This window comes from Cupressus sempervirens, chromosome 11, assembly GCF_028749045.1.
Source record: "Cupressus sempervirens isolate cs-2001-9-10 chromosome 11, ASM2874904v1, whole genome shotgun sequence".
In the NCBI taxonomy this organism is placed as follows: Eukaryota; Viridiplantae; Streptophyta; class Pinopsida; order Cupressales; family Cupressaceae; genus Cupressus; species Cupressus sempervirens.
Window position 1 is genome coordinate 189,665,263 of NC_143128.1, and position 21,388 is coordinate 189,686,650.

A 21,388-nucleotide genomic window follows, 5' to 3' on the forward strand; every position below is an offset into this window, starting at 1 on the left:
TTTCACAGACATATGTTTAATCAATTTCTTACATGTTTGGAAATTCTTACAAAAAAAAAATTCATTTGAGATGAGTCTTTTAGACCTTGTAAATCTATCCAAACAACCAAGAAGAGTGGAAGTTCAAGTTATATGTCCTTTATTGAATAGATCACCCCTTAAACTGCCACCATACTTGAGGATACAGTGCTTCATTCCAAATCAAAGGAATTGTCAAAGTAAGGGTCATAAGTTGTTGAAGTCGATTTACATACAATACACATGACATATAATATTAGAACATATGAAAATACTTTGCAAATGATGCATCTACACTCCAGAACACCTACATTGCTACAATTGCAAACATTTTGATTTATTAATTATACTATGAAAATTTTGAATTGAAGTGATTAATATTTGACAATGGGATAAAATATTCCTCAAATCAGAAAATGCATAGGAAAAAAAACCCTAATGAATATATTTAATTTGTCGATAAAATTATGTTTAAGTGGCTTCTATATTTAGGTAAATAAAAGGTAAGTAGTGCATAAGATAAAGTTCATATTACATTTTCATTAGTTTAGTATGTTTGAACATGAAAGTAAGACATTTGATCAATGCTTCAAAAACATTGTGTGTTTGAGCCATCTAATCCTAACATGTGACTTACAAACTTTTAATAGAACCATAGAAGGTTTTGATCATGTCAGAACACTCCTTTGAAATTCATCAATTATTGAAAGAATCCATGCCATACTAAAACCAAAAATATCAAGTGTGCAAATCCATTTGTTAATCAATAATAAAAATGACCTGTTGTTGGAATTCATCACTGACTATACAAAAGATTTACTTCAATAATCCCTACAATTTTGCTAAAGTTTCTGGAATAAAATTACATGTGTAGTAGTATTATATAACGTGGAAGTTAATTATTGTGTTCTTTATTATTTTTTGAGGTATGATAGTAATTTTTTGTTGTGTTGAGATAAATATTCACCCAAATTTCAAGGTTTATTTGCAGGGGTGGATGTACTGCAAGTAGTGACCTAAAAAATTGAAGCTCAAGGATTTTCCTCTCTAAAGTTACTTTCAAGAGTATCTATCTAGACATGGTATTGAATTTATCAGAACCTTACCTTAACATTAGTACACCCATCCGAGATTGAAAAATCTTAAACATTCTAGAAGCCTTCCTAAAGATTTCTAAAACCCAAGCTATGAACAAAAACATATATGGCTTATGATACCTAGTATGAACATGATAGAGGGGACTCATTTATAAAGTTACATTTTAAATGCTTGATGTAGTAAGTGTTAGTTTATGGTGACTGACCAGGAAAGTACTATACATACCTCATAAATTCTTTGGGGTTTGGGGCTGATGTATGGCTAATATATGGCTGACATGTTGTAACCTTAAAGCTATAAAAATACTTGTATAATAGGGCTTAGGGTTAGTGATTGTTTCATAGTGGTGATGTAAAAATTCATTCTTGAGGTTGTATTGAGTGGTAAGCGATTACGGATTGTAATTAGGTTGTAATCATTGGATCATAACAATATATCAGACTTACTATTTGGTGAATGTATCCCAAGGATTGGGTAAACCATGTTAAATCATGGTCTCTTGTGTTATTTTTTGTGTGATCTATTAATTTCTATTATTAGTTATATTTACATGTAATTGTTATTTCTATCCATAGTTTCATCCTAACAAGTGGTATCAGAGCGAGGTTATTTTTTTAGTTATGAGCTGTAGGAAAGTCTCATAGTTGAGTGGGAGTAATGGTAGATTAGGGTAAGCTGAGGGTTGATAGGTTTAATGGGAAGAACTTTCAGTTATGGAAGATGCAAATGGAAAACTATATTTATCAGAAGGATTTATGGAAGCTGGTTGAAGGCAAAACCAAGAATCAAGGATCTATGTCAAATGATGACTAGGATCTTTTGGATAGAAAGGCACTTGGAAGCTTTTGATAATGCCTGGCACCATCAGTGGCACTTAGTATTACAAAAGTGAAGATGATAAAGAGTTGATGGAAACCCTAGAAAAACTATATGAAAAGACCTATGCTTCAAACAAGGTATTTCTTATGAAGTGTTTATTTAATATAAAAATGGCCGAAGGTAGATCTATTATGGATCATTTAAATGAGTTTAATACTATAAGTAGTCATTATCTTTTGTAGGTATCAATTTTAATGAAGAAATTAGGGCTCTCTTGATTTTGTGTTCTTTGCCTAAAAGCTAGAATGGCTTGGTAATGGCTATGACTAATTTTGTTCTTAGATCTAGTACCCTAAAATATGATGATGTGACTAGTGTTATTTTGAGTGCGAAAAATCATAGGAAATTTTTAGGTGGATCTACATCAAGAAGTGCTTTGAATAAATAAAGTTGAGGTAGTATGACTAAGAGAGGAAGTAATTCCAAAAATCATGGAAAATCAAGAGGAAAGTCAAAGGGGAGGAGGTCACAATCGAGAGGATCAAATGACTACTAGTATTATGGGAAACCAGGGCATGAAAAGGAAGATTGTTGGACTTGAAAGAATCAAGGAGATAAACCAGATGGAGACAAGGAGGCAAATGTGTTAAGTAATAAATCTAAAGATGATTCTTTGCTTCTATCTTTAGAAAGTGTTGATGATTCATAGGTTTTAGATTATGATGCTTCATTTTATGCTACACTCCATAGAGGTTATTTCATTGATTATGTTTGAAGGAATTTTGGGCTTGTTTATTTGGGGGATAATGAACTCTATCAAATTGTTAGAAAGGGAAAAGATAAGATTAAGTTGTAAAATGGGAATATTTTCTACTATATGAGGTAAGACATGTTCCAAGGTTGAGTAGGAATTTAATTTCAGCAGTGAAACTTGGTGATGAGGGTTGTGTAGTTACTTTTAATGATAAAAATTGGAAGGTTCCAAAAGGTTCCCTTGTAGTAGAAAAAGGTGTGAAAGTAAGAACCTTATAACTTTATATAGGTCATATTGTTCCTTTAACTTTAATTAGTTTTTTAAAAAATTAATGTACAAGAACAATTGCTACAATTCAGGAGGGAGAACAAATAGCTATTATAAATTCTGATATAGCATTGTGGCACAACAAACTTGGGCACATGAATGAGAAAAGTACAAAATTACTTCATTCAAAGAATGTTTTACCAGGTCTAAAATGTGTTAATATGGATTTATGAGAAATTTTTTTATATAGAAAATAAAAGAGAGTGAGTTTTGTGAAAATTGAGAAGGAAAATAAAAGAGAGAAATTAGAGCTTGTGCATACAGATGTATGAGGACCTACTCATGTATCTTCCCTTGGTGGCTCTTATTATTATGTTACATCATTGATGACACAACTAGAAAAGTATGGGTTTATTTTCTTAGATAGAAATCTGATGTATTTCAAACTTTTAAGAAATAGAAATGCTTGGTTGAAAATGAGACTGGTAAGAAATTAAAATCTCTCAGATCTGATAATCATGTTGAGTATTGCAGTCATGAATTTGAATATTATTTCTCCTCTAATGGTACTTGTAGATAGAAAATAGTTCCAAGGACTCCACAAGAAAATGGAGTTTTTGAATTCATTAATAGAACTATAATGGAGTGTGCAAGGAGCATGAGGTTGCATACTAGGTTTCCCTTACACATGTGGGTGGAGGTTGTCAATAATATTGTATATTTGATTAATAGAGGCCCCTCTACTGCTTCGGGTTGTGATATTCTAGGGGAAGTATGAACTGGTAAGAAAGTGAGTTATTTTTTTCTCAAGAGCTTCAGTTGTAAGGCTTTTTCTCATATAGATTATAAAAATAGAACCAAACTAGAAGCTAAGTCAAATAAATGTGTATTTGTTGGATATGACATTAATGATTTTTCTTATAGGCTTTGAGATTTTGAAAATTATAAAATTGTAAGAAGTAGGGATGTCATATTCAATGAGAAAGTGTTGTACAAAGATTTGTTGTTGCAACATGAGAAGAAAGAAGATGATTATGTAGTGCTGGATGATAATTCAAAAGCTGATGTTCCAACCATTCCTCATGATGTGCAACAACCACAAGAGAAAATATCACACACACCAATGAATGCTGGATGCTCAACAGGTCAAATCAAATTTCTAGAAAGATTTTTTTCCTCTTTGTATTCAATTTTACTTACTAGTGATGTTGAACTAGAATGTTATGATGAAGTTGTGCAAGTGGATACTACGATTTAGTGGGAGTCAGCCATGAAGGATGAAATGGATCCCTTGCTAAAAAATAAGTCTTGGGATTTATGCAAATTTCCTTTAGGTAAAGAGCTTTACAGAATAAGTGGGTTTATAGTTTAAAAGAAGAGGATGGAGGAAGAAAAGATTTAAAGCCAGGTTAGTTGTAAAAGGATTTGCATAGAAAAAGGGCATTGATTTTGATGAGATATTTTCTCATGTTGTTAAAATGACTTCTATCCATACTATTTTAAGTATTGTGGCTACTAAAGATTTGCATTTAGAGAAGGTTTGTGTTCAAACAACCTTCCTTCATGTTGATTTGGATGAAGAGATATATATGCCTCAGCCACAAGGTTTTGAGGTCAAACATAAGGAGAACTTTGTGTGCAAATTGAAGAAAAGATTATATGGCTTGAAGCAAGCACCTCGGTAATGGTGTTTGAAATTTGATAGTTTTATGCATGAGAGTGGGTATAGTAGGTGTCATTTAGATCATTATGTTTATTTTAAGAATTTGGATGATGAAAGCTACCTTATTTTATGTTTATCTATTGATGATATGCTTGTAGCTATGTCTAACATGGATCATATTAAGAGGCTAAAATTTGAGTTAGCACATGCATAATTTACTATGAAGGATTTCAGGATAGCAAAACAAATCCTTGCTATGAAGATTTGCAAAAATAGGAAGAATAGGAAATTGATGCTATGTTAGACTAATTATTTTGAGAAGGTGTTGCAATGTTTCTCTATGGAGAATGCTAAAGTTGTCAGCACACCTTTACCTAATCATTTGAAGTTGACTAAGGGGATGTGTCCTAAGATAGAAAAAGAAGCGGATAAGATGTGTAAGGTACCCTATGTTTTAGCTATAGGAAGCTTGATGTATGTCATGGTATGTACGAGGCTAGATATTGCACATGTAGTGGGAGTTGTTAGTAGGTATATGAGTCATTTAGGAATTGAACATTGGAATGTAGTCAAGTGTGTTGTTAGATATTTGAGAGGAACATCCAATAAGTGGCTACACTTTGGGGTCTCTACTAATGATTTACAAGGCTATGTAGACTCAGATTTGGTAGGGGATATTGATACCCAATGGAGTACTACACCTTATGTCTTTACTATTGGTGGGACAGCCATGATCTGGGTTTCTAGGTTACAAAATGTTAATGCTTTATCCACTACAGAGGTAGAGTATGTTGCTACAATAGAGGTAGCCATGCAGATGGTATAGCTTTAGTTCTTCTTGGAAGAATTGGGACACACTTATAAGGATAATTATTTTTTTACAGATAGTTAGAATTCCTTTCATATTGCAACGAATTCAGCTTTGCAATCAAAGACCAAACACATTTAGTTGCAGTACCATTTCATTTGGTCAATTTTGGAGGATGGACAATTAAAGGTGGACAAGATACATATAGATGACAATTTAGTGGATATGTTTATAAAGGTAGTAACAAGAGAGAAGCTAAACTCCTCTTCAACATTGGTTGGTCTTTTGGACTGAACATGAATACAAGAAAAATAGAGTCTAGGGTAGTTTGATCCAATGGGAGCCCCATGTGGTAGTAGTATTGCTACAAGACTAGTTTCCAAGTGGGAGATTGTTAGTTTTTGGTGACTATTTAGGAAAGTACTATACATACTTTATAAATTCTTTGGGGTTTGGTCTATGGCTGACATTGTGGTCGATGTGTGGCTAACATATGGATGGAATATGGTTGACATGTTGTAACCCTAAAGCTATAAAAATACTTGTATAAAAAGGTTTATGGTTAGGGATTTTTTAATAGTGGTGACGCAAAAATTGGTTCTTGGGGTGGTATTGAGCTGTAAGGGATTACAGATTGCAATTAGTTTGTAATCACTAGATCATAATAATATCGAGCTTGCTGTTTGGTGGACATAGCCGAGGGATTGGGTGAACTGCATTAAATCTTGATGTCTTGTGTCCTTTTTTGTTTGATCTATTATTTTTTGTTATTGGTTATATTTGCATGTAATTTTTATTGGGTTTAAACATAGACCTGTGTCACCCTTTTGTAGAGTAAAAGGCTAACAAAAGTGTACCTTTTTACCTTCAATGATATAAAAATGGTAGTATTATTTAGAATTTGAAAATGAGGTAATCTAATGAAATGTATAGAAATGGTTGAAGTTTGGGATTATAACTTTTAATAATTATTTGGAATAAGAAATGATATATTTTCCTAATTATTATAAATAATCTTTTAGTTGTTAAAAATTGCTAAAAATTAGGGGTTTAGTTCCCAACACAAAACTGCATGGAAATAATCTTATTTCTATTTAAACTTAGACTATGTTATATATGACACATATATCTAGAAAAATAAAAAATAAAAATTAACTTTAGACCTATATTTTCTCTTTTATAGTGATTCAAATTTCAACTCACCCAAAATTGATAGTTTTCATCTCGCACCACATTTTTAAAAATAAATCTATTCTAACTAGAAAAAAAAATTATACATTCTGAAACAAGAGTCTATCATCTAGTATGTTATATAATTTTTACTTTTTTCTATGATTTACTATTTTATTATTTCTCTAAATCGACATCTTTCAAATTTTTAAAATATGCTTTGTAGAATTTTTTAATTACAATATACTATATCAAAATAAAATGCTATAAACTCTATATGAGAATATTCTTGACTTTGAGCTCTATAAAATGGTATTTTTCTTTTATTAAAAAAACATCATAAAATATAGTAAGAGTTATTGGAACATTAATTTTTTGAAATAATATTATTTCTTTAGTAATTGGATAAAAACTATTATAAAACATGCATTTCATAGACATTTATAATTAGAAAAGTGTGAGACCATATATAACTTAGCTAGAAAGAATTTATCTAGATGATATGTTTGAGAAAAAAAAAATTGTATAGAAATACTCAAATTCAATCATTCTAATAAGTTAGCTTGAAAGTACATAGCTTTGTCCTTTTACCCTTTTTCTATCTATGGTTTAATCCTAATAGTAAGTAGTATTTATAATTTTCCGAACCACAAATGCATATTCCTTTCTATAATTTCAATTAAATTTTCTTATTCAATAATTGAAAACATTTTTATCGATGCAACTATAAGGATTATAGAATTTTATATCAAATTGTAATGCTCTATCCATCTTCCCTTTTAATTATTTTGCAATCAAAATGGTTTATCTATCTAAACTTAATTAAAATATACCATGTATTCATTAAAATCCTATTATTTATCTTGTATTGAATGTAAGATCTTGATACAATATATACTAATTTTGTAGTATTAGATATGGATCTCAAACTTCTTACTATGCTAGGTTTTATTTTTTAAACAAAGGAACTTTTCAATTTCAATATGGTTGCTAATGTATTGATTTATTGATCATGATCCCAAATCTACTTCTATTCCTCTCTTTTTATTGTGAGCAGTCATTTGTTGAAAGGCAAGATTATGGTTTACATGATGATCATGTTAGAAGGGCATGATGGGGCTATATTTGTGTAGGGGGTGCCATGGTATAAAGAGAGGTGCACTCAAGTTCTCTCAAACTCAATTTGTATCCCTTTGAATTTAACTAAATGGAAATGGATTTTTGTTGATTTCTTCTAAGATAGGACTATTACTTTGGTTGATTTTTTGATACTATTCAGGAAACTAAAAAATATAACTAGAATTTAAAAACATACATTATTCCATTGCATTATTTTTTAAAAGATTTATTTTAGGCACAAGGGCAAAAATGACATAGAGCAAATTCAACAAAATGGGAAATTGAGATGGATAATATGAACTAATTAGATTCCCATAGCTATCAACTTATTGACAATAATATGTTATCTTACTTGTTACTTCATAACTGACAATGAAAATTTGATGTTACAGAGAGAGAGAGAGAGAGAGAGAGAGAGGGAGAGAGAGAGAGAGAGAGAGAGAGAGAGAGAGAGAGAGAGAGAGAGAGAGAGAGAGAGAGAGAGAGAGAGAGAGAGAGAGAGAGAGAGATGGAAGGATAGTAGTAATTCAATGACAATTAAGATTTGGTTGGATGAAAGACTTTCTATAGAAAAAATCCCTCTTGAATCTACATGATTTGAGAATCTATATTTCTAATTTTGTTAATTATTTACTTGTAAATCCAAGATCAATTATCTTTTGTGTTTCTTAATTGATGAATTAGTGCTAAGATTTTGGTGTTTGAAAACACATTATCTAGGAGAACCCTATTGAATCCACAACACTTGAGAGTTTTCATTTCACATTTGGCTCTTCTTTTTCCTGTAAACCAAAAATTGTTATTGATTACCATTCTTAATTGATGACCCCCTTATCAAACCTACTTCCTAATTTCTACTCCTCCAACTAGACTTTTGTTAGCTAACTAACTAGTACTTGGTTGTAGCTAGCTAATTGAATATATTGATAGATACTTCTTTGTTCCAAGTTATTTTCTTGTATTCATGGTACATGTTAGTAACTAAATGAAAACATGTATCTTCTTTGGTTTACTAGATGCTACTTTAAGAATATCATGGTTTACTAGAATCTATTTTTTCTTAGGGAAGGAATACTATTTAAACAAGTGATAAGAAGTAGTGACCATATAATTAGTATAGAGGGGAATTAATCAATGCATACTAATAATTAGGTTGAAAACTATTACTAAAAGCCCATTATTATTAGTTAAGGAATACTAGTGTATGTGAATATATTATTCTAAAGATCTATATTTCAAGTGCACATTCTCTAAATGTATGTATACCTATTAATCTTTTAGTCATTAACGTGTATTACTTATAGATAAATGTATTAGTAGGACTCATGTTTCATGCAATGATCTAATAAAATTCTTATAAATGAGGGATATTCATGAAATATTATTCCTTTCAACTAGGTAGTATGTTATTATATATAAATTTGGAGTGTATCCTTAGGGAAGCAATGATAAGCTTTAGAAGACTCCTAGAAGTTATATTTATACTATACCAGAATATTGTGTAGGTTGAATTCTATAAACATTCTTCTTACAATAGATTGTGTTTTAGGATTCATGGAAAAGAATGCACATTTTTTACCTTAAGATGAGCTTTGATTTTTTTACACATAGAGGAGATTGATATTTGTTGGGAACAAGTTATATCAATACATTGTGATTAGACCTTGGATTATACAGGAATTGTTTATTTCACATGTCATTATACTAGTTTTTGCAAATTTATAGTCAATATTCTTTATGATTTTTTTCCCTCAACCAAATATCCTAATGATGTAAGTAAAAGTGAGAAAAAGTGGACTCAAGGAGAGATGATAAAAGAGAAAGGATCATAAGTAGTTTTCTTTTGTTTTGTTGCCTACTAAAACTAGTGCTCATTGTCATTTCTTTATAGGTGTGACATATCATGGTAAAAGTGTTAATATTTGGGCTTTGGCATGACACTTTATAGCATATTTTTAGGTCATTATCCATTTATTGGTCATATTCTACAAGATATAAATGATAATGTAAATAAACAATAAATCACACTTAAAATAAGAGAAATGACGAGGAGAGATTACTAATATTTCTGGTTGTAAATTATTGTAGATTCTTCAGGATTCATTGCTCCTTCTAGAGAACATGAATCTAGATCTTACAAAATTGCTTCAAGGGATTCTTTGTAGGGGTAAGAACTTTATAAAGTTTAGAATTTTTAGGGAGACCTAACAAAGAGCTAATTATCTAATCATTTCAAAATTCAATATATTTGTGAAATTTATTATATTTGAAAATAGATCCAAGTCAAAGGATGAAATTGGGTGTTACTACAAAGAATAAATTGGTTGTGAAGATTAATGGGTCAACACTCCCAAATTGATTAATTATGTTCTAACTTCTAGCATTCTAGTCATTGAAATACATTATAAATTCCTCTTCTTATTTAAGACCACTAAGTCAAGAAAGAAATGCTTATTTTATTCAGAAGAATATTCTTTTGATCAAGACATTTTTGAACTATATTTTTGGCACATTTCCATTGTTTCTTGGGTCAAGATTTTTCATTTGAAGATATGCATTAGTTGCATGAAGAATGTGTACTAAGGAAATCTAGTTACCAAAATAAATTATGTATGAAGGCACTAAAGGACCTAATGCTATAACACCCTATCTTTAAAGGCTAACTTAAGGATTTCTTCTTTTTTTGTATAGGTGCACAAAAGTGTAAATATCTCAAAAATTTAGGTTTTTCTTGAACTCTTAAAATATTTCTCTAACTATGCATATTTTAATGAAGGTGCTAATTAAATTAGTTGGAGTAGATGATTATATTTTTACAAGATACATTGAGGTCATGCAATGGCTAGCTAATACAAACTTGCTTGACTTGACTGTAGACAAATTGAGTCCACTTATAAATTTGTTGAACAACTCTTGTTATTCTAGAGCTCTAATATTTTGTCTCTAGGTAGAAAGTATGTTTGGGCTTTGGGATCTTGATCAAGCTTGCTAATTTAGATTCTTTCTTTCTTTTTTTAAGAAAATTCCTCCTTAGGTACACACAAATGTAGCAAGGAAACTCTATTCTATAACTCACTCAACACCTTTTATTCTTGCTACAAATCTTTCTAGCCCAAGGTGTGAACTGGAGCATGGATTTTTGTACCATTTAAATTACCCCAAATATTTATTGATACTATCTTTGACATATTCATATTGATGTGTAGCTTGGTGGGAAGGCTTTTTCACTATACATTAGAAGATTCACAACCAACATCTTCCTTGGTGTATTCTATGTTTTTTTGTATCTATAGATTAGTTCCAAAGAGATCAACAATTGGAGCAAGTGTTAGTCCTGGAAACCATATTCCATAGTCAATATTTGCTACAAATTCTTAGCCTATGGATGGCATGCCGCAAAGACTTGGTAAGTGTCACTACGATACATATATTTAATTATAGTGCAATTTGTGATCCTTCTAACACAAAAGAAAGGCTAAATTAATTTTTAAAAAATTACATAAATGATTATTTGAAAACTCAAGTTTGATGTTATATGGCAAGCATTACTACATGCATATTATGTGGAAAATGACCCTTGAGATTTGGAACAATTTATAAATGTAGATAGTCTTATAAATATGAATAAATATAGGAATTCCCTTGTGAATAATAAATGACAACTTCCTCTTTGCACTTCCTAAAAGCTCTATATTGAATTTTTTAAATTTTTTTTCCAATGTTTTAGGTGATTTGTTGAAGCTTTTGAATGTATCTTCTAATGAAAGTGTTCTACCCATGACATATGGCCAACTCTAGCATCCTTTAGGAAAACATCCTATAAAGGCTTTTTCTTTCTCAATAAATTAAAATTAGTCATGATGGGTACACAACTATACTAAGACTATTTTTTGGAGTTGAGATAGTGAATCAATATAACAACAAACTTTACTTTTGCAACTTAACATCATAAGTATATAACTAAATCTCAAAGCATTTTCATAATTTCATATCAACTCACATGAAATCTAACCATCATGTAACACTAATGTGGCATGAGATATAACTATAAACACTAGTGGTAGAAAAAAATGGTTGATTAAGGCTTTTATATGAAATTTACAAAGTTGGTATGATCAACATACTAGAGGAACCAACACCTCATTTATTTCTTGAGACTTTCCATCACTAGAGGCACCAATCCCTCATTCTATTTGTGAGAACTTTCCCATTAGAGGCACCCATCATCTTGTCATTTTAGAGGCACTAAGCCTCATTCTTTAAGGGGACGAACCTCTAATTGGATTATAAATACTAACCCATTATTCAACTTTCCACCTTATTTATGTTTCTTCTACAATAGATAAAGGGTACCTTTTCCTTTTGGACGTTGTCTTCTTAAAGTGTTATTATGGTCACAATAATCTGCCACAAAATTAATTAAAATCTACTCAAACATTTATAAAGCTATCATATTATTTCTCATGAAGTTTTCTTAAATATGCTTCATTGTATTTCTTCAAATTCTTCTTTATTTTTTCATAAAATCATCCTCATTATTTTTCTATTCTAGAATATGATATATCACATATATTTCCTATATCTACTCATAAACATGTAATAATCTATCCATACAATCCTTTATATTTTTGCAATAGTATTTTGTATATTCATTATAAATTTGTATACTATTCTATATGCTCCTTATAAATCTATCCATACAAGCCTTCATGAAATTGCAATAGTCTTCTATATCTTGTCTTCATTGACTCTGCTATCTTACTTTTCAATAGTGTTCTTAGTAGTCTTTGAACTCACACCATTTCTGCTCATACTTAGTTTTATCTCTATTTATCTCTCTTTGAGTAATCATTCGAATCCTTATCATTAGTTCTGTTGATTCCATATAGAGAATAATCTTCTTAGTGTGTGAAGTAGCACCTTTCTCATGTTTATTACTTTTATCATGATCATTTCGTTGTTTCTAATCTATTTTTTATTTTTAAATAAATCAAATATATATTAATTTTTCTTTGTTAATCAATTCCATTATTAGTTTTTGTAAGGAAAATCACTACCTAAGAGGGTAGCTCTCTGTATAAACGTAGATAATATAGAATATTATAGAGAGGATCAATAGCTGGTGAAAGAGGAAAGTGAAGGTGAGGTTCAATTGGCTAAAAATACTCATTCATTCTAGTATTCATCCATACTATAGAATGTTCCAAGGAGTATCAACCTGTAAACATGAAGGGTGTGTGCAAGATCATGTTCAACCAAACTATGCTCTTAAGTGGCAATAAAAAATTAGAAAATCAGGGTTATGTCAACTTGACATGCAATTTTTTACTTGTTATTCACTTTATATCAAAAAGTTGATAGAAAGGAATATCTAGAAAATCGAATCTAGTTTCTAAACTACTAGGAGTTATCTCAAAAAAAAAAAAAAAACTTATTGGACAAAATTTTGAATTTTAATGCAATATTACAAAAATTTCAAAACAAAAATAAGAAGTTCATTTATGTTTGACCACCTTAATCAAAATAAAATGATAATATTTTTTAATAATATTATAGATATAAGTAGTAGACTAATGCCTAGATGTGACACATATTTTTGGGTGTTTTTATTCTAAATAAATAATAAATAATAAATTTTTGACTTTAGTATTTTTGGAATAAAAAAACTCTCATGTCTAACCACCTTAACTAATTCAAAACTCTACAAAATTCAAATTATTATTTTTTCCTTAGAGTAGAAGAAACATAGAATTTGATGCATCTTTTGCATTCAATTGTTTCTGTACCATTTGAAAGTTATAGTTGTTTATCAAGCAGTGTGTCAGTCGGCACTTTATATGTAACTCCATTAGAAAATAAGTAATAATTACTTACTAAACTCATAATTTGACAAACCTTACATTTATGGAAAGATAAGAACATTCTCAAGAAACTCTTTTCATTTCATCAAATTTTGGTGAAAAAAAAGTTTTTAGCTATATGTTTGAAGTAAAAGTCACATAAAAGCAGACCAAAAACATATTTTTTAGGATTCTTTTAAAGTTGACCATATAGGTTTGGTATCAAAAGATATAGTAGAACTTATAAAGATATTAATTGTTTTCATTTAGTATTAGGGTGGGTTTGAAAAAAATTGGAATAGATTTTGAAATGGTTTGAGATATTTCAAAACTAAAATTTTTTTAGATCACCTCTTTTTGGCACACCATGATCCTTCACATACCCTGAAATATCATTTCCCTTTCTTCCAAATATCTTTTCTGAATGTCTTGCCATTTTATTCTCGATGAATAGGTAAAAGAGGTTCATCTATTGTCTTGATTGACTAGATAGTATTTTTATGTTGTGTCTTAGAGATGTATGGCTTTCCTTAGGTTTTAGATGCTTCCTCCATGGTTAATTTATTTATCTCTTTAATTAACCTATTAACAGACATGACAAATAGATTTAGAATAATATTAAAACAAGAACATCACATTATGAAAATGAAATACCTCATGAGAGGTTGGAAAAAATATTAGGATGGGTTGTTATCCTTAAGGTTTTGAATTAATTTTTTGTTAAAATTAATTTATTTTTCTTAAGGTTTTAACCTTGACTTTTCAAATTTTCCAGCCTTTAATAGGTTTTCACTCAATTCAATTTTTTAAATTTTATGTTCAAGAATATTTTTTTAATATAAGAATAACAAGAAGGTAATGTTATTTATCATACCCTTTTTTTGTATAATGGTGGAGAAAATGAGGTAGAAGTTGGGGGGAATAAAGGGAGAGTTATAAATGCTTTAAATTCCACAAAGGAAGCATTAGACAATGGTACTTTTCTATGTGAACACTTTCCCAATTAGTGTATACAAACATGACCACTTAGGACATAAAACATCTTTTGAATAAAGTGATGATTACCCATTTCAAGCATTTCTACAAGTGGTTGTTTTCCTTCTTTATACATCTAGGGAACTAGATAAACTTCAAAATAGGTATAAATTACTAAATAAATGATCGAGATTAACTCAAAAGATAAGAACCAGTAAAATGTACAAAGTTACACATATTATGATCATTCTTTAAAGGGTGCTAGCTTAGTGGAAGAGCACATGCTTTACAAGCATATGGATGGTGGTTGGATACCATCGTGCCCTATTATGACCAAACACACTATTAAAAATGCTACTAAATATTTGATCTAATATACTAATAAATATACCACCAAACATGTGACTAAGTATATTAAATATGTGACAAAATATATGATTAAATATGCTATGAAATATACTTCTAAATATGTGAATAAATCAACTATCAAATATACAACTAAATATTTGACTAAATAAAATACTAAATATATGACTAGACATGTGATTAAATATAATAATAAATCAACTACTTAATCAATTACTAAATATACTACTTAATATACCACTATATATACTACTAGATATAACACTAAATCAATGATCAAAATCAGTGATCAAATAAATGACTAAAATTTCTTAGTGGTAAATCTAGTAGTGTTACATAAATGACTGGATATTAACTACTATTAGTCACATGACTTATTTTAGTCACATATGTACAAGTTTTAGTTGTTTTCTTAGTCACATATTTCTACTTTTGTACTGGTGTAAATATGTAAGGTTTGAATCTAAGATTTAATATTTCCATTATCCATTGGCACACTTCTTTTTTTGTAGTATGGTTTCAATTTGAAAAATATAAGAGTTATTTAATAGGAAATGAGTATTATTAATACTATCACCTATTGTTATTACATGAAGATATTTTCAAATCTACAGCCTACTTTAGATACATTAAGGCATTATTTTTAAATAAGAACTATGACCATTAATCATTTGCATTTAGTAGGGGAATGAATTACACAACACCAATATTCAAAAGATAATAAAGAAAAGTGTGAAACATAAACAAATTTCAGCCCTAAGCCCCAAACTAGGAGTATACACTAATAACCACAGCTCCTTAACATGAATATTTGACATTCCCAATGACTCCTTAAATTAGCACAAGTTCTCTATACTGTCAAGTTTCCAAGGGTTTTATCTATGTCATCTTTTCATCCTTGAAGGATAAAATTAAACATTCATACATATACAACGATAGATTGAGGAGAATGTGAGATGAAATTTCAACTCTTTGATAGAAAACACACCATACATTCAACAAATTCTACAATTGACTACTAACAGAATCACACATGTAAGTACTCAAAGAAAGTAAGGAACCTTATGTCAATGTAGATGCATTTTTCCTTCTTCCTCCATCTTTTTTCAAATTTCCTTCTTTTTTTCCCTTCTGGTCGAGCTGCCTCCCCTTCATGCCCTCTCTTTATATTTTTTCATAAAACAACTTGTAAATAACTAACCTAATCCTCAATTGTTGTGACCCCTTAGTAAATTTGAGAGCTTTGATAAGAAAGTGTAAAGCATAGGTTTTACTTTTAACAAGTTAAAGAATAAAAAATACTATGGTAGCAATGCATATATATTAGAAATGTAATTAAGTCCTACTATATAATCAAGATGCAAACATTTTCTCTCTTTTTTTCCATTATCATAAATCACCATTATTTTGATTATATAATAACAATCTAACTATGCATCTTTCCATAATGCAACATCCATTGTAATCATCTAAATTATACTTTTCACATACAAGGGTTAACTTTGAGAAAATGTGACATAAAAAAAACATTACATCCTAAGTGATGTGTGTGAGTGGTAAAATGATCATCTGATTTATCCCCTTCTAAGAGGCTAACCCTCTCTACTTCAACCACACTCTCACTTCGAGAAATCCTATATCCACTCTAACACTCAAAACTAATAATAAGTCAATGTATGTCATAATCTGACATATCACATCATGAAAACATAACATTATCAAAATCATCAACATATGATAATAACCTTAACTTATGAAATAAACACATAAATATAATCACATTCGTATTGAAATACAACATTTCCACAATATATCAATGCATTAGTTAATTATTTTAATCATGGAAAACTAATTCACCATATGACATGGTAAAGTAACTAATGGTAATCCATTTAATCTCTATAGATTCCAAAATATATCAACGTTTGACTAGGTCAAATGTGACCAAATTGCCACATAAGACATCCACAATGCATATCAATATGTGAGACATGACATATTTTCATTATCACTACACTTTAAATTTTTATCATTTCACTATTTATCTTTATCATCACATTTTTCCTTATAAACTAGTTTACGATAACCATATTGGTCATGTGATAAAAAAAAAAACTTTTTACTACAATATGCATCACGAGTTAATGGTTTTTTTTTCAAACATTAGTTTTTTAGGTTAAGACTTATGATTTTATTAATCTATATTACTTTCATTTATTTTAACTTTTTCTTTTCTTTTCTTAATTCCATCAAATAATTTTAATTTTTGTTCCAATTCCTCATTCCTGAAATAAATTTTGCCAAACAATTGTTCCTTTCCTTTTAGCCCTTCTTTATTCTCTATAAGTTTCTACAAATTTTAACCTATCCTCTAGATCTTTAGCTTTTTCTTTATATGCAATCAAAATTTTACATCTTTTTTTTCACCTCTTTCTCATCATTACAAACCTTTCTTTTTCTAATTTCTTTATTTTTCATTTTAAACAATCCATTTCATAACTTGAATTTACATTTTCTTACATTATTTTTTTAATTAAATCTTCAAACATGTTAAAGAAAATGCTATATAAATATAAAACTTGACTTAATGAAATGTGTAGTTGTCTTCCACATATTGCTAAAAATTCCTCTATAAGACCTAAAGCTTTGCTTTGCATTGCACATAACAAGAAAAATCATAGTGAGCTTCCAAATATGTTGAAATTTTATGTGGATAGAAAATTTTATTTTATTTTCTTAGAGTTCTCACAATATTCTTCTTCTATTATAGTTCTTCTCAAAAAATATAATAAATAACTAACAACAAATGAATTTTTCAAATTATCCATATCATCCCTTTTTTCTTTCTTCTACCCTTTGTTCTATGCTTGAATAAATGAGGCTTCTAGTTACCACTCAAATTTGACAATAATTCTTTAGATGTGTTGCCAATATTCCTTAGTTAAAACTAATATCAATTAGTGCCTCACAAAAATATTCTTAATGAAGAAAATAATAATATTTCTTCTTTCTAGTGATGTAATCTTCCTTAGCATATGTGTGTCACAAATGGTGGTAGTGTCTCCATAATAATTTCTCTTATACAAATATAATAGGGTGAATATTTGATCTATAAAAATAATTAAATTCAGAAAAGTTAGAATAAAGGAACAAATAAAAATAATGACTTCATTTCATTGCCTAATCATGTTAAAATCATTACATTGTGCTTCTTTTATAGAGATATTTGAGAGTTCCTAGAAATGTTTAAATTAACTTACATAAGGAAATGCATGACCCAAGGTAAATAAATTTCTCTAAAAATAACTAATAGGACAACATATATGTCTTCTAGAACTTTATAAACTAATAATTTTTAATTATTCCTTAATTTTTCTAACATGTTCATTAATCTAGGTTTATCTAGCTAAAATTTATATTATCCTCTAGTTTAATTATCATTATGCATTTATATTTCATTTTGGGGAAATTGCACTTTCCAAAAAAATCTACATAATTAAATTGGTATTAATATGATTTTCATATTTATAATCATATGTGTATTAATAATTCAGAAGGGCATTAAATAAAATAAATATGTATTTATTATGGAAAAATTTGGTAGGGTTTTTCATGTGGTACAAATTTTATTATGACCATATTTTTTCTTCACCCATCAGTCTACATTTATTGTAGGTGGATAAGGAATTTTAATATGCCTCTAACCAAATTTAACCAAGTAGTTGATGTTGTTGGAGTTGTTGTGACAGATTCTCATGTTTTTTCCTCTAAACCAACACCCACACATATTTATTAAAAGTACTTGTTGTGACCTAAAAGAAACTATTGATTTATAGGTTGTTGTTCAAAATATTACCCAAAAGGTGATTAATTTGAAGTAGCCAAACACCTATTATTGGTAATAGTCTAGTGAGCACAAAATTAAGGATTTCCTACTTGATGTATCATGCCATAAGGCTTATCCTCAAGAGGTGCACACTAAGCCTGTCAGGCCTAGAAAAAATGATGAATAGATAACTATAGATTGTAGGGGAAAACACTCCTTGATACATAGGAAAGAGGTTACTACCTCATCTTGGCGCTCAATGGAGATTTTTCTAATGAATCTTCTTTCTTTTCTAGGCATGCCAATGGTGTCTCTTCAACTTCCACTCATTTTAAACCCTATTTTTCAACAAAAAATTATGTAAGTGAGCACATCCCAACCTTCTTGAGTTTTGACTCTATAGGCATCCTCTATGATTGTTTCTTACCCTTTTTGTAGATCATAGCACAAATGGTTGTGGAGAATATCTAGATGGTAACTCTAACAAGGGAGCAATAATCTCTAGTGGTGATTTTTCTCATCGCCTTAGAACCAGCTCCTTCTTGTATTATAGTTTCTCCTCTCTTTGGGATGAGGATGACAATATAAGATTTTTTATCATGAACTTCATCTCATGGTATATGTGGGGTCTTATAAACCTCCCTTTCAAGAACTATGTTTGTGATTTTCAAGTTTAGATATAGATATAATATGGATTTCAAGTAGCTTGATCATGCTATGATTAGTGTTCAATATTTTATTCATTTTCTAATGAAAGGGAATTGCGTGGCATTCAACTACCTGATGTGACTTTGTCATAGCATTTTCTTGTATTGTTTACTATAATATAGAAAATAGCTTAATAATGTCCTTCCAAAAATAAAATTATTTCTCAACACATCACTTCTTAGTCATGAACCCTTTATAGCTCATATATTTCACATCTAGAACTTGGAGCCTCTCCCTGCCATAATTACTTTAGGTGAATTCAATAGTGGAATGATGTCATCTTTGATATGGAAATATTTATTTTTGTATATGGTAGAAAACTTGTTATGTACCAAAGGAATTCCTATGACTCAACTACAAAATATCTATTTGGGACTTGTAACGCCTTGGACATGAACATATTTGATTTAGTCTTCCAACTTTGGCTTGCTAATCTATGCCATTAAAATAAATTTTTTGACAATTATTTTGTTAGGGGATCCTGGATCAAAGCTCATCTCCACTAGCTTGAAGTTGGAGACCAAGCCTCAAAGATTTTTATTTTAGGCTGTTCAATTTGACCATACCTTAGTAGGGATCAAAATAATTAAGGAAATTTACAAGATCCTCTTTGACATTTCTAATTTTCTTCAAGATTTTGTTCAACACTTGGAGAAGCTATTCATTAATTCAGTTGTCAAGGATGATGCTTTGAAGAATTGTATTATTGTTACTACAAATTGTCTTGTGGTTGAGAAATATGATTTATTTAAGAAAATGGTCACCATTAGTGACCTCAAATAATATCCTTTCCATGGTAGATGAAAAGGTTCATATGCATAATGGTTTCTCTTGTAAATTTTACAAAACAAATTGGGGTTCCATTTGTCTTGTTCTGCATAATGTTTACCTTGATGAATTTTAGTTATATCTCCAAGAAACATTATCGACAAAGGAAATAATAAATTCATGCTTAAAGCTAGTGACTATGAGAATATTTACATTTGGAGGCCAATCACCTTATTTAATATCTCCTATAAATTTATAGCTAAGGCTTTGACTCTCAAGATTCATCAGCTCTTTCCTTTTATTATGAGTCCTGAGTAGACAAGTTTCATCAAACATATCCTTGAGATTATTATTTTAGTTTTGGAAGACATGGAGTTTACTAGAATGTCTAAGATACAATATATTTTTCTCAAAATTTACTCCACTAAGGACTATGATTGCATTGAATGGCCTTTCATTTGGCCACCCTTCATTCCCTCAAATTAATTCTTATTTTATCTAGTTGTTTCAAATTCCTTTTGGGATTATTCTTCTTGCATAACCATTAATGGTTGTAAATCTAAGGAATTTATTGTCTTCAATTCCATCAACTAGGGATATCATCTAACTCTAGTTATTTATGTTCTTATAGCTAAAGGGTTTGGGTATTTGTTTGCTAATGTAATGTCTTTTGATTGTATCATTGAAATTTACTTACTTGAGTCACATTCCTTACTTGTAAATGGAATTTTTTTGATGAATCCTTCCTCACTAGCATCTAGGATGAGGAAAAATTATCCAATTCTTTACATTGTATTCAAATATTTCCCTAACCTTTACGCTATCTATTCAATGACACATAACTTTGTGTTGAAATAATCTTTTCTTTTTGGCTTCACTGTGTCTCTTATTATACTAATGTAACTATATTCAACATTAATAGGTATTCCACATTATAGGTATCCCTTTTACCTTAGATTCTTGGACTATAGAAATTTGGAATGTTTTTCTTTTTAGCATTCTAAAGAAGCTTGACTATTGGATCATCAAGCCACTTTATTTAGCTTGATAGTTTGATATTTTCTCTGAGCTTCTAGGTTACACCCATTATTACTATTCCTCCTTTTTTTTTTTTTTCCTTTTCAAGGCCTCTTACCTGAAGCAAGAGAAACTCGCTAGGGATTTTTTTTAGCTTTTGGAGGGGATCATC